Consider the following 12558-nt stretch of genomic DNA (forward strand, 5'->3'; position numbering starts at 1 on the left):
ATATACCCTGAATATTTAATAAATAGTTGCTTGATGAATTATAATCAAGGTCTGGACACTAGAAGGATAAAGAAGAAAAAAAAGAAATCTGGCTGGGTGCAGTGGCTCACGCCTGTAATCCCAGCACTTTGAGAGGCTGAGGCAGGCAGATCACCTGAGGTCAGGAGTTCGAGACCAGCCTGGCCAACATAGTGAAGCCCTGTCTCTACGAAAAATCCAAAATATTAGCTGGGTGTGGTGGTATGCATCTGTAATTCCAGCTGCTTGGGAGGCTGAGGCAGGAGAATCACTTGAACCTGGGAGGTGGAGTTTGCAGTGAGCTGAGATCGTGCCATTGCACTCCAGCCTGGGCAACAGAGCAAGACTCTACCTCAAACAATAACAACAACAACAACAAAGAGATCTGTGCTTGGAGCTTCCAAGGGACAGCAAGAGATAACATGGTGGAAGGTTGTAGGGGATAGAGGTGGTGCTTGTTAGGGTAGGGAGCAGATCTGAGAGGGGAAATTGGAAGACACCAAGGGCAAGCTTTTCACACTACCCAAACGTTCCAAACCACCACATAAAATGTTTTTTCTCTGCTTTGCTGTTACTTTTCCTCTTCTTTCTATCCCTCCTTTTTCTCTTTCTCTCCTACTGTTTTCCATTTTGAACATTTCTTCTTTTTTAACTTCTATCCCACTCATTATACCAAGATCAAACAATAACTTATACCAATAATTTAGACCTTCTTTTCTTTGGATTTTTAAAATTTTTGTTTTTGAGTGAAATACATGTTTATTGTACAACAATTTATATGATCCAAAAGGGGAAAATAATAAAAAGTACATTCCCCTCTACTCCCTGTCCCAAGCTACCCACTTACCCTCCCCCGAGACGACCCAGTTTTTTGGTGTGCATTTGTCCAGAGAGTTTTCTAAGTGTGTAGAAGCATAGAAGCATGTTGTCTAGACACTCAGGAGGCAGAGAAGGAGACGGATTTGGGATTGCAGGACATTGATTGGGATCAACCTCTGTGAAAAGATGGGGAAGGAAGAAACAGGACTGGGCAGCAGGAGAAGCCAAACTGCCACACAACCTTTGCCAGCTGTGGGAGCTGCAGAGCACCTGGCGGGTCAGTCATCCTGGGGTGCTGGGCATGGCCGACCCTGTCTGCTCCCACCACTATCTGTCGTTTTGGATCCCCTGAAGAAGGGTATCCAAGTGGATGAGGTAGTTCTCTGCAGCTGAGGCCAACCAGAATACAACTCTGGCTAAAGTCTATCTGCTGTTAGCTCCCAGCAGCTGGCTATGTCCTTCGTTGGGGGCCTGGTTGGGCACCTCTGTGTTCCCTTTCATCCATCTCAGCACTGCTCCGATAGACTCCTCCATGGACACCAAGAAACAGGCCCTCCAGCTTGCTGCTGACCTCTCTTCTGGGGAAACTGAGGAGAGGGAGGTTGAAAGGAAGACCTACAACTACTGCTGCCACCGCTGCCCCTGGGCCACAGCAGAAGCTCATCCTCACCTGCACCCTGTGTCCGGGAGAGCCGCAGGCCCAGCCACCATCTTTGCTGGTCTTGGTGGCTTATCTGGTGGGGTAGTCAGCCCGCATCCCTGGGGGTCTGTGTCCCTGGTCATCATGTCCTTCTTAGGCCAGAAAGGATACACTAGTCCAATTGGCATCACAAATGGCACAAGGAGTGAGTTGAGGAGCTGAGGTGCACCTGATCTGCTCATCAGCGTCATACAAAAAGCCCGAGGTGCCTAGGTTGCAGCTGCAACTCATAATCCACTGAGACTTTTGTGTCCCTTGGCAAAAGTGTGATTCCTTGGGGATCAGGACCTCCAGACCTGCAGAGCCCAGAGTTGCAGGACTAGGAAACACAAGGTCCACTGCTGGGTCTTCGGGAGCGATGCTAAAGCCACTTATGCCCTTTGGTTTCCAGACCCATGTGTTCTTCCTACTGGGGGGGTCAGACCGTATAAAGCTTTTTTTTTGTTTGTTTGTTTGTTTTTGAGATGGAGTCTCGGTCTGTCACCCAGGTTAGAGTACAATGGCGCGATCTCGGCTCACTGCATGCCTGGCTAATTTTTTGTATTTTTAGTAGAGATGGGGTTTCACCACATTGGCCAGGCTGGTCTCAAACTCCTGACCTCAAGTGATCTGCCTGCCTCAGCATCCCAAAGTGCTGGGATTATAGGCGGGAGCCACCAGGGCCGGCAGCGTAAAGGCTTTTGATTCAAAGTGTATACTGCATTCTGGAGAATGGTGCACCACCATCACAGACCGTCATTTTAGTGTCATCTTTAGCCAACTATTTCAATGCTTGGGCCAGCAGCTTCTGCGTGGTGCAGGCTGTGGTGTGATCAGCCTAGGGAAGTGGGAGTCTACGCTGCAGGGCACCAGGACAGCCTCTGTGTCTCTCATCCTGCCACTTCTTTCATGGCCCTACCATGCCAGCACTTGGGTGACCAATGAATGACAGGGCTGGCTGGTGTCACCAGGGCTGGCTTTGTAATTTTGTCTGCTTGATTGGTTAGTGCATCTTCTGTGATGGACACTTTCTGGGAGCAAAGTCATGAGATACAAAGACCTTCATGCTTCACACTCACTCTGTTTTTGTTTTTTTTGTTTTTGTTTTTGTTTCTGTGGTGCAATGGCATGATCTTGGCTCACCTGCAGCCTCCGCCTCCCGGGTTTAAGCAATTCTCCGGCCTCAGCCTCCAAGTAGCGGGGATTACAGGGGCCCACCACCACATCCAGCTAATTTTTGCATTTTTAGTTGAGATGGGGTTTCACCATGTTGCCCAGGCCGGTCTCGAACTCCTGACCTCAGGTGATCCACCCACCTCGACCTCCCAAAGTGCCTGGATTACAGATGTGAGCTACCACACCCAGTCTTTCCCAACTCTCTGACCAGAGAGCCAAGTTTTCTATACCACTCACAAATAGGTGTCTATTTGAATCTTAAACCACGTCTCCTTCCCCCGCAGAGTGGATGGCTGGGTGCACTCCTCAATGCTCTGCCCATTGGAGGGATTTTCTCTCACTGTAATTTTTCAAGGCCACTCCTCAGTGAAGCTGGGATGCATCTGCTGTCTATTTTTGGCTTGCATTTTTATAATGAACTTGCTTATGTAAAGCAAGCTCAGGCCTTTCCCTCCCCTGTGAGCTGGGCAGTCATCCCCATAGAAAATCATGATCCTTTGCCCAGTATTCAGTGCTAAGGCTATGATCAGTCCCAGAATCCACTGACCACCCTCCCCACCAGGAGGAAGGAATCTGCAACACCACTACAAGGATCCAGAGTAACAATTCCCCATCGGCCAGGCATGGTGGCTCATGTCTATCTGTAATCCCAGCACTTTGGGAGGCTGAGGTGAGTGAATTACTTGAGGTCAGGTGTTCAAGACCAGCCTGGCCAACATGGTTAAAACCCATCTCTACTAAAAATACAAAAATTAGCCAAGCGTGGTAGCGGGCACCTGTAATCCCAGCTACTTGGGAGGCTGAGGCAGGAGAATCACTTGAACCCAGGAGGTGGAGGTTGCAGTGAGTCGAGATCACGCCACTGCACTCCAACCTGGGTGACAGAATGAGACTCCATCCCAATAATAATAATAATAATAATAATAATAACCCAGTCATTCACCAAATGGGCCTGTGGCCCTTTATTTGGGCAAACATCCTACTGAAAGGAAAATAACCAACCATTTGAAGAATTAGTGTTAACATTGTTATGTTGAGATCTGAGGTTAGACTGTGGGTGTAGAGAGCAGAAAATAATGAATTCCTTGCCAAGGTCCAGTTTACGTGAACCCACCCCATGGTCCATTTTCCCAGTCTCTGAATATGCAATTGGGGTTGACATTCTTGAGAAATGGCACACTCCCCAAGGCGGTTCCTTGGTCTGTGGAGTGAGGGCATCGTAGTGAGAAAAGCCAAAAGGGAGATGCTGAAGCTTGCTCTTCTAAAATCAACATACAAAAGTAAAGACAACATCACAGGCCAGGTGTGGTGGCTCACGCCTGTAATCCTAGCACTTTGGGAGACCGAGGCGGGTGGATCACCTTAGGTCAGGAGTTTGAGACCAGCCTGGTCAACATGGTGAAACTCCGTCTCTACTAAAAATACAAAATTAGCTGGGTGTGGTAGTGGGCGCCTGTAATACCAGTTACTCTGGAGACTGAGGCAGGAGAATTGCTTGAACCTGGGAGACGGAGGTTGCAGTGAACTGAGATCGTGCCACCGTGCTCCAGCCTGGGCAGCACAGTGAGACTCCATCTCAAAACAAACAAACAAACAAGACAATATCACAGCGCAGGGGCTGGCAAGGATGACAAAGATGAGAGCCATGCTTAAGCCATGCTAAAGCAGGACTTGCTTAACATTTTAGACCTTGTGGGTCATGCAGACTCCATTGCAACCGTTTGCCTTTGCCATAGTAGCACTCAAGCAACTAGAGACAATCTGCGAATGAATGAACATTTTTCAGTTTGAATAAAACTTTACTTATGGACACCAACATTTGAGTTTCATACAATTTTCACATATCACAAAATGTTATTATTCTTTTGATTTTTTACCAACTATGTGAAAATGTGAAAGCCGTTCGTAGAGCAAAGGTGGTATAAAAACAGGAAGTGGGCCAGATTTGGCCCATGGGTCATAGATGGTGGACTACTGATCTGAAGGATGCAGGGGTGGTTGTCCCCATCATGTTTCCATTAAATTCACCAGTCTGACCTTGGAAGACACGACAGAGATCCTGAAAACAGCAGTAGACTACCACAAAGTCAGTGAAGTAGAAGCCATAGTCATAGCCACCAGAGCAGAGTAACACAGCCTCAGGTAGCTTGTGTGCAGCGTTACGATTTGGCCACGTTTATTTATTTATTTACTTATGAGACAGAGTTTTGCTCTCATTGCCTGGGCTGGAGTGCAATGGTGTGATCTCAGCTCACCACAACCTCTGTCTCCCAGGTTCAAGCGATTCTCCTACCTCAGCCTCCCGAGTAGCTGGGATTAAGGCATGCACCACCATGCCCTGCTAATTTTTAATTTTTAGTAGAGATGGGGTTTCACCACGTTGGTCAGGCTGGTCTTGAACTCCTGACCTCAGGTGATCCACCCGCCTTGGCCTCCCAAAGTGCTGGGATTATAAGCATAAGCCACCACGCCCGGCTATTTATTTTTTAACCATAAAAGAAAATCAGAAATGGTTGCAAGGGGGAACAATAAACATTCACAGTTTTTTCCTAGGCCTATGTTAATTCTCCTGCCGTCAGTAATAATGGGGAAGAGAACTGGATGGTCCAGCTCTTCTGCTGAACATCACGGGGATATTTTGCCAACCAGGCCAGACAAGCACAAAGTAGCTAATCTGTTGGAAGTCTCCATAAGACACATGAGCTGCAGAGAGTGGGAGGGGACTCTTAATAATATGCTGGAGGCTGCCAGATCCATAAAAATGTTGGAATCCACTGGTCAGGGATGTGCTGGGACACACATACCAAGTGACACATCCAGTTGTCTCTGACACCCTTTTTTTTTTTTTTTTTTTTTGAGACAGAGTCTTGCTCTGTTGCCCAGGCTGGAGTGCAGTGGTGTGATCTTGCCTCACTGCAGCCTCCGCCTCCCGGCTTCAGGCGATTCTCCTGCCTCAGCCTCCCGAGTAGCCAGGACTACAGCTACCTTTTGTAGAACATCAGTGGAACCTGGCAACAGCCGTCCAATCCCATGGTCCTTAGAGATACTATTTTCCTGCACTTCTCAAACACCCAACACCACGGACCAGCTAGTGCCCTCCCTTGCCCAGGTATCCCATCCCAGCACACCTGGAAAGTTTGCTAAAATTATGACTCTCCATGTCCATTGAGGTTTGCTATCTTTTCTTGGTCTCTGCATCTGGGCCTCTTACGTTTTTGGCAGGGTCTGTTATCTGATGTCCTACTTTCACAGCAACCTCTGCTCTAATTTGCTGAGCACAATCAGCCCAGGTCTCACCTCCTTTTCCCACCATATTGTCCCTTAAATCTCTGCTTTAAGCTCTTAGTTTATAGAGGCTACTGCTCTATTACATTAACAAAATCCATGACTGTATACTCGGCCCAGGTGTTTGTCTGTTCCATCAAAATCTCTTTCTGGGGCTATTTTACTTTCCCCCTTTTTTCTTGGTTTAACATTGTGTTGATCTGTATTGGGTACATTTTTTCATTTTTGTGGAAATTTCTGAGTCAATTCCCTCCTAAGCAAGCCATTTATAGGGGTGTGGGTAGGGAATATCCCGGGGTCCTGGTCCAGAGCAGCAGAAATTCTTAGACACAGGGAGAATGTGTGTAGAATCTGTTCTTTTAGCCTTTATTTCACTCCATCAGCAGCTGAAAGATGCTTACCGTTTCTTTCCTTTACTTACCTCAGTCACAGTCTGCTTCCTGCAAAAGTGTGATTCCTCATCCCCCAGATCAGTGCCTCTTCTACTTCTCCTGCATTGCAAAAGCAGCCAGGAGCACATCCCATTTCTATTGGTCCAAGCAAGGGAATGTTGGCTTTCCTCATCTATGTAAGCCTCTTACTGTGCAGGGCTGTGCTATTCTGGTGCCTGAGGTGCTCAGCGCAGGGAGCGTTATCCTGTTCTGTTTTTCTTTGCCTGCATATGGCAGCCGTTTCCTGTAGTCTAGAGTCAGACACGTATTCTGGTTAAAGACCAAGTCTGCACTTCTGTTTCTCATCCATCTGTGGCTTCAGGTGATATCTAAGATGACAAAGAGCAGTGCCAACTCAACTTTTCCCTTTTAAAACTCAAGGGCTTGCTAAGCCTGGGTTGTAATAGTCAAAGCCAAATAGAATTCTTAATTAATAAACTATGATACAGATCTAGGATGAGTTTCTAAGAAACTAGACTCAGAAATTCCAAGATGGAATTCAAACATTTTAAGGAATCATCCCAAATTTCCAGGTTTTACCTGAACGTTGTTAGAAATAAAAATGCTATCTTAGACTTGCAAATGTTTCCCTGTATAGAGATGGTGTGTCACAGTGAGCTGGGGCTCTGCCCATGTTTTCCTGGGAGAGCAAGGCGTGGAATTTCAGAGGACAGCTTTGGAACCTGGAAACTCTGGGTCCAGGTATTTATGACCTTGTGGAAATAACTTGAAGCTGCCAAATGGAGATGATCACAGCTACCAAGTAAAGCCTATAGGAGGATTACATTGGCTAAAATATGTAAATCACTCTTCCCAGAGCCTGGTGCATAGGAAGTGCTTGTTAAACGACATGATTGTCAGAGTGGGAAGGATGGCAGACTTCCAACGGGACTGGGGGGACTAACCAGTACAGTGCCAGAGATACGCCTGGTGGGAGCATCGCTGTCCTGCTCATTATTTAAATCCTCTTCCCCTCATGAGGCAGCTTAAGATACTAAAAGCACACTAACCCTAGTCAGGCAAACCTGGGTGCTTATCACAGTTCAGTCACTCACTGGTTGTCTGACTTCAGCAAATTCCCTAACCTCTCTGAGGATCAGTTTCCTGTTCTGAAAAATGTGCATAACAACACCGGTCTCGCTGAGTCACTGGGAAAGCGTAAGATGATTTACATTAAAACCCCTGGCACACGGTTGGCAGTAGTTCTCCCCGACTCTCCTAGGAATGTTTTTCCTCTATGCTGAGCTGTCGTCACTGCTCTTTGCAACACTTTTGCTCCACGGAGGGGGAGGATGTAACTTGAAAGGGTTACTAATCCCTCGAAACCCTCAGATCACAGATAAACTCATTTCCCGATCATGCCACGTAAGCCAGTGATCTGGCTTTGATAACCTGATCACACGTTGGGGACCACATTAAGGTTGCCACTCAGAGCTGTACTCCTGTTCAAAACGTTGGGGCAAGGTTTGCCGTTCTGCCCCTGTTCTCTGGGGATAGCGCTAAAGGGCGCAATGGAAAGGATAACAGTGCACTGAGGAGACATCACTCACAGATGAAGGTCTTGGCCTCACTGGCTGAAGAGTGGGAACCTCCCAGCTGGGAAAGGATAAAAACAGTTTATCATTTTATTGACCATTTTAGGTGTGTGCATATGTAAACTTGGCACTTAAAAAATATCCACATGAGACCAGGTGCGGGCTTATGCCTATAACCTCAGCATTTTGGGAGGCTGACATGGGTGGATGACCTGGGCTCAGGAGTTCGAGAGCAGCCTAGGCAATACGGCAAAACCCCATCTCTACAAACAATACAAAAAATCTAGCTGGGGATGGTGGCACACGCCTGTAGTCCCAGCTACTTGGGAAGCTGAGATGGGAGGATTGCTTGAGCCTGGGAGTTCAGGGTTGCAGTGAGCAATGATGATGCCACTGCACTCCAGCCTGGGTGACAGAGTGAGACCCTGTCTCAAAAATACATCAAAATAAAAAACATCCATATGAAAGCCATAAACTGCACACAAAAGTTATGTTTTTAAAAAAAGTAAATTTCTTATTGAAAAGGTTAGTTTTCAACTAATCAATGCAATTTAAAAATGTGTGAAAATATTTTCAAACAAGCAGAACAGACACCAATTAGGTGGAAGATGAATTAAAACTTAAAAAATTTCAGAAAATTCTACGTACTTTAAAAATTGATAATCTCCTTCATTATATTTTTATTTTTATTTTTCTCTTTTTTGAGACAGAGTCTCACTCTGTAGGCCAGGCTGGAGTATAGTGGTGAGATCTCAGCTTACTGCAACCTCTGCCTCCCAGGTTTGAGCGAGTCTCCTGCCTCAGCCTCCTGAGTAGCTGGGATTATAAGCGCCCACCACCATGCCTGGCTAATTTTTGTATTTTTAGTAGAGACGGAGTTTCACCATGTTGGCCAGGCTGGTGTCGAACTCCTGACCTCAAGTGATCCGCCCACCTTGGCCTCCCAAAGTGCTAGGATTACAAACGTAAGCCACCGCGCCCAGCCTTCTTTCATTATTTTTATTATGAAAGCAATGCAAGCATATTACTCAGAGATAAAAAATGCAAACAAGAAAAAAAAGTTAAAGAATCCTTTTAATCCCTATCTGGAGCCAACCATATTGGCAAATATCTTATAGATACTTTGTATGTATTTACATATTTTTAAAACAAAAATGGGATCCTTCCACGTAAATTATTTGTCTCTCAACATAATTGAATTTCCCTGAGTTGTTATTGTTCGCTAGTTTGTTCCTACATTTTTGCTATTAGAAACATTATAGAGCAGGAATAACTGTAGAGAACAATTTAGAAAGACAAAAAAATTGTGAAAAAACTTTTAAAAATTTGTGAAATGGGCTGGGCATGGTGGCTAACACCTGTAATCCCAGCACTTTGGGAGGCCAAGGTGGGTGGATCATTTGAGGTCAGGAGTTTGAGACCAGTCTGGCCAACATGGTGAAACATCGTCTCTACCAAAACTACAAAAATTAGCAGGGCATGGTGGCAGGCATCTGTAATCCCACCTACTCAGGAGGTTAAGGCAGGAGAATTGCTTGAACCCTGGAGGTGGAGCTTGCAGTGAGCCCAGATCACACCATTGCACTCCAGCCTGGGCAACAGGAGCGAGATTCCATCTCAAAAAAAAAAAAAAAAAAGAAAAAGAAAAGAAAGGAAGATTGATTTCTGAAATGGACGAAGCTGCTTAGAGATATACACGCCTGTAATCCCAGCACTTTGGGAGGCCGAGGTGGGCCGATCGCCGGAGGTCAGGAGTTCGAGACCAGCCTGGCCAACATGGTGAAACCCCGTCTCTACTAAAAATACAAAAATTAGCCGGGCATGGTGGCGGGCACCTGTAATCCCAGCTACTTAGGAAGCTGAGGCAGGAGAATCGCTTGAACCCGGGAGGCGGAGGTTGCAGTGAGCCAAGATCACGCCATTGCACTCCAGCCTGTGTGACAAGAGCAAGACTCCGTCTCAAAAAAAAAAAAAAAAAGATACAAAAAATGAGACAAAAATCATTCTCCACGGTGCACCGAAAGCATCCTTACACACAGAATCCTTGAGAATACTTGTTTTTGATCAAATTATAATCTGATCAAATTGTCTTAACTAGCTTGTCTTCCCTCCAGGGCCCGCACCCCTTTCTTTTCCCTGTTTCGGGGTCCCCCCGGTTCCATCTATGCTGCATACTGTAGCATTTCACCCAGCCTTTCCTGCCAGCCCAAACACCACCCTTATCTTCTTTCTTCCTGGAACATCTGCCCTGCTAATTCCCAGTTTCCGATGAATTCTACCATCTGCTGCCTGCCAGCCTCCCGCCAGGCGCTGAGCACAGCTGGAGCGGATCACACGCCTTGTTTATGCAGGTGTCACTACCTATGTTTGCTCTGCAGCCTCGAGGGGGCGCTCCAGCGCGTCTGTCTTGTCCCTCTTCTAAAGCTCCACCGTGTTGTGTGTGCTTTCTGATAGTTGCATTGCCTGGGTTCTGTTCCCCCGTTGGGTTAAGCTTTGGATTCTCAGTGCATAAAATAAAGATGATATTTGTTACTGTTGACAGGAAACGGAGGCAAGCATGAGACTGCTCATGTACTAGGAAATGAAGTAAGGCAGCTTTCTTCCTGGAAGTTAAACTAGAAAATTCCTAAACAATGGATGTGGTTGCATCTATGGTCTGTAAACCAAAAAGTTACTTGTGTATGTATGATGGCATGATTTGGGAACAAAGGCACAAATTTTCAACCAAAAAGGGAGGAAGGAGTGGTCTCAGACTGCAGAGTGGAGACGCCAAGCAGATTAGGGAGTACAGGTAGACAGCAGGTTCAACCTGGAGGAAGTCCTGCAGTTCTGGGCCTCCTTATCAGGGCTTTTGCACACCCACCCGTGCTTTGATCAGGGGGTGGGGAAAGACCCAGTCTAGACACCTTCTGTCTTTGCCCTTCTTCCTTTTTCTGTTTACACACTATTACTTTCTGCTTCTTTTATTGACCAAGTACTTCCTTCTGCTTCTCACGTTTTTATTTTATTTCCAGTTTCTTACACAAGTGCTTAATTCATTTAGCTTTTTCCAAGTTTTTATTTGATACAAAAACTTAAAACCATGAATTTTCCTATTAGTACTATCTGAGCTAAATCCCATGAGTATGTCATTTTCATACTTTTCTAGATATTATGTTATTGTGATTTTGTTTTCCTTTTTGGTCCAAGTGTTATTTAAGCATTTAAAATTTTTCAAGGGGTAGGCATGTTTTATTTTCTGTTTTTTCATTAATTTCTACTTTTATTGAATTGCTGCAGATAATATTACCCATATGATTCTACTTATTGGACTATATTAAGATTTTTCTCTGTGGTTTAAAATATGACTAATTGTTGTGAATATTCCTTAGACACTGGAAAAGATGTAATATCTATTTAGGGACAGTGTTTGATATATTAGATCTATCATAGGAATTGTATTTTTAGGTCTTCTCAATCCTCATTTACTTTTTGTACTCTTAGTCTGGCAAGGAGTGTGCCAATTATTTCTGTCTATTCCTTCACTCCTACAGTGTTTGCTATGAATAATGAGATTATGTGATTTGGTGCAAAGATTTTCCTATTTTTCCTATTTTTTTCTTGATTGTGAATTGTGCTCCTCAGGATTTTAAAATGTCCTTCTTAATCTTACTTAATGCTTTTTGCCCTGAAATCAACTTTGTAGTAAGTGGTTTGTGATTCCTGATTTTTTAAATATTTTTTGCATATTTCTGGTATATCTTTTCCAATCTTGTATTTTCAAACTCAGGATAACTTTAGCACTTTCTTGTATACAACATTGAGCTGCATGATGGTTTGTGCTCCCATCTGAGGTTGTAGTTTTTTAATAGGTAAGCTTAGGTCTATATTTCTTCTTGTGAGACATTTGGTCTTGTTCTGTCATGTAGTTTGGTTATGCTTTCTGTTTTGTAACTTTTTAAAATATTTCCCTATATTGATTTTTTTTTTTTTTTTGCTGTGGTTGTGTGTGTGTGTGTGCATGTATGTGTGGATTATTTGAAAGCTTTGTAGTTTTGTTCTGTGTTACCCTCAGAATTATACCATCCCATGATGTCCTGAATCCTCTATTTCTTTAGATTGTCTTTTGTCTTTCCACTATATTTCTTTTTTTCCCCTTTTCCCGTTTTCTTAATCACTGGATTTTAATGGATTATAGTAACTTTCTTGGTATACTCCTTCGGACTAAGACGTCTGCTTAAATCTCTACTATTTGATTTATCGGCTTGAACTCTATTTGACACCCAATTACAGACGTAAAAATCATATTTACCCGAAGTCCCACTTTCCCTTCCCCTCCCTACTTCTGCCAGCGACGTCGTTTTTAAAGACCGAGGCTTTATAGCATTGACATTCTTCTCTGTGCCCCTAATCGCGGCATCTGTTTCCTTAATCTTACGCTTAACCCCGTGCCCCTTGCCATCCTTTTGCAGCATCTCGCCTATGCAGACTTATTTTCAATTTTTTGCTTATATAGGAGTGGCCTTGAACGAATGAGAGCGAGAGGCCTGGAGGGACTTCCCCCACCTCCCCTATCAGAAAGCCGGCCTCGGACCACTTCTCCTCCTCACCATCTGGGGGCGCTGCCGCGCTCCCC

The sequence above is a fragment of the Hylobates moloch genome, unplaced genomic scaffold, assembly GCF_009828535.3.
Source record: "Hylobates moloch isolate HMO894 unplaced genomic scaffold, HMol_V3 SCAFFOLD_2, whole genome shotgun sequence".
Lineage (NCBI taxonomy): Eukaryota > Metazoa > Chordata > Mammalia > Primates > Hylobatidae > Hylobates > Hylobates moloch.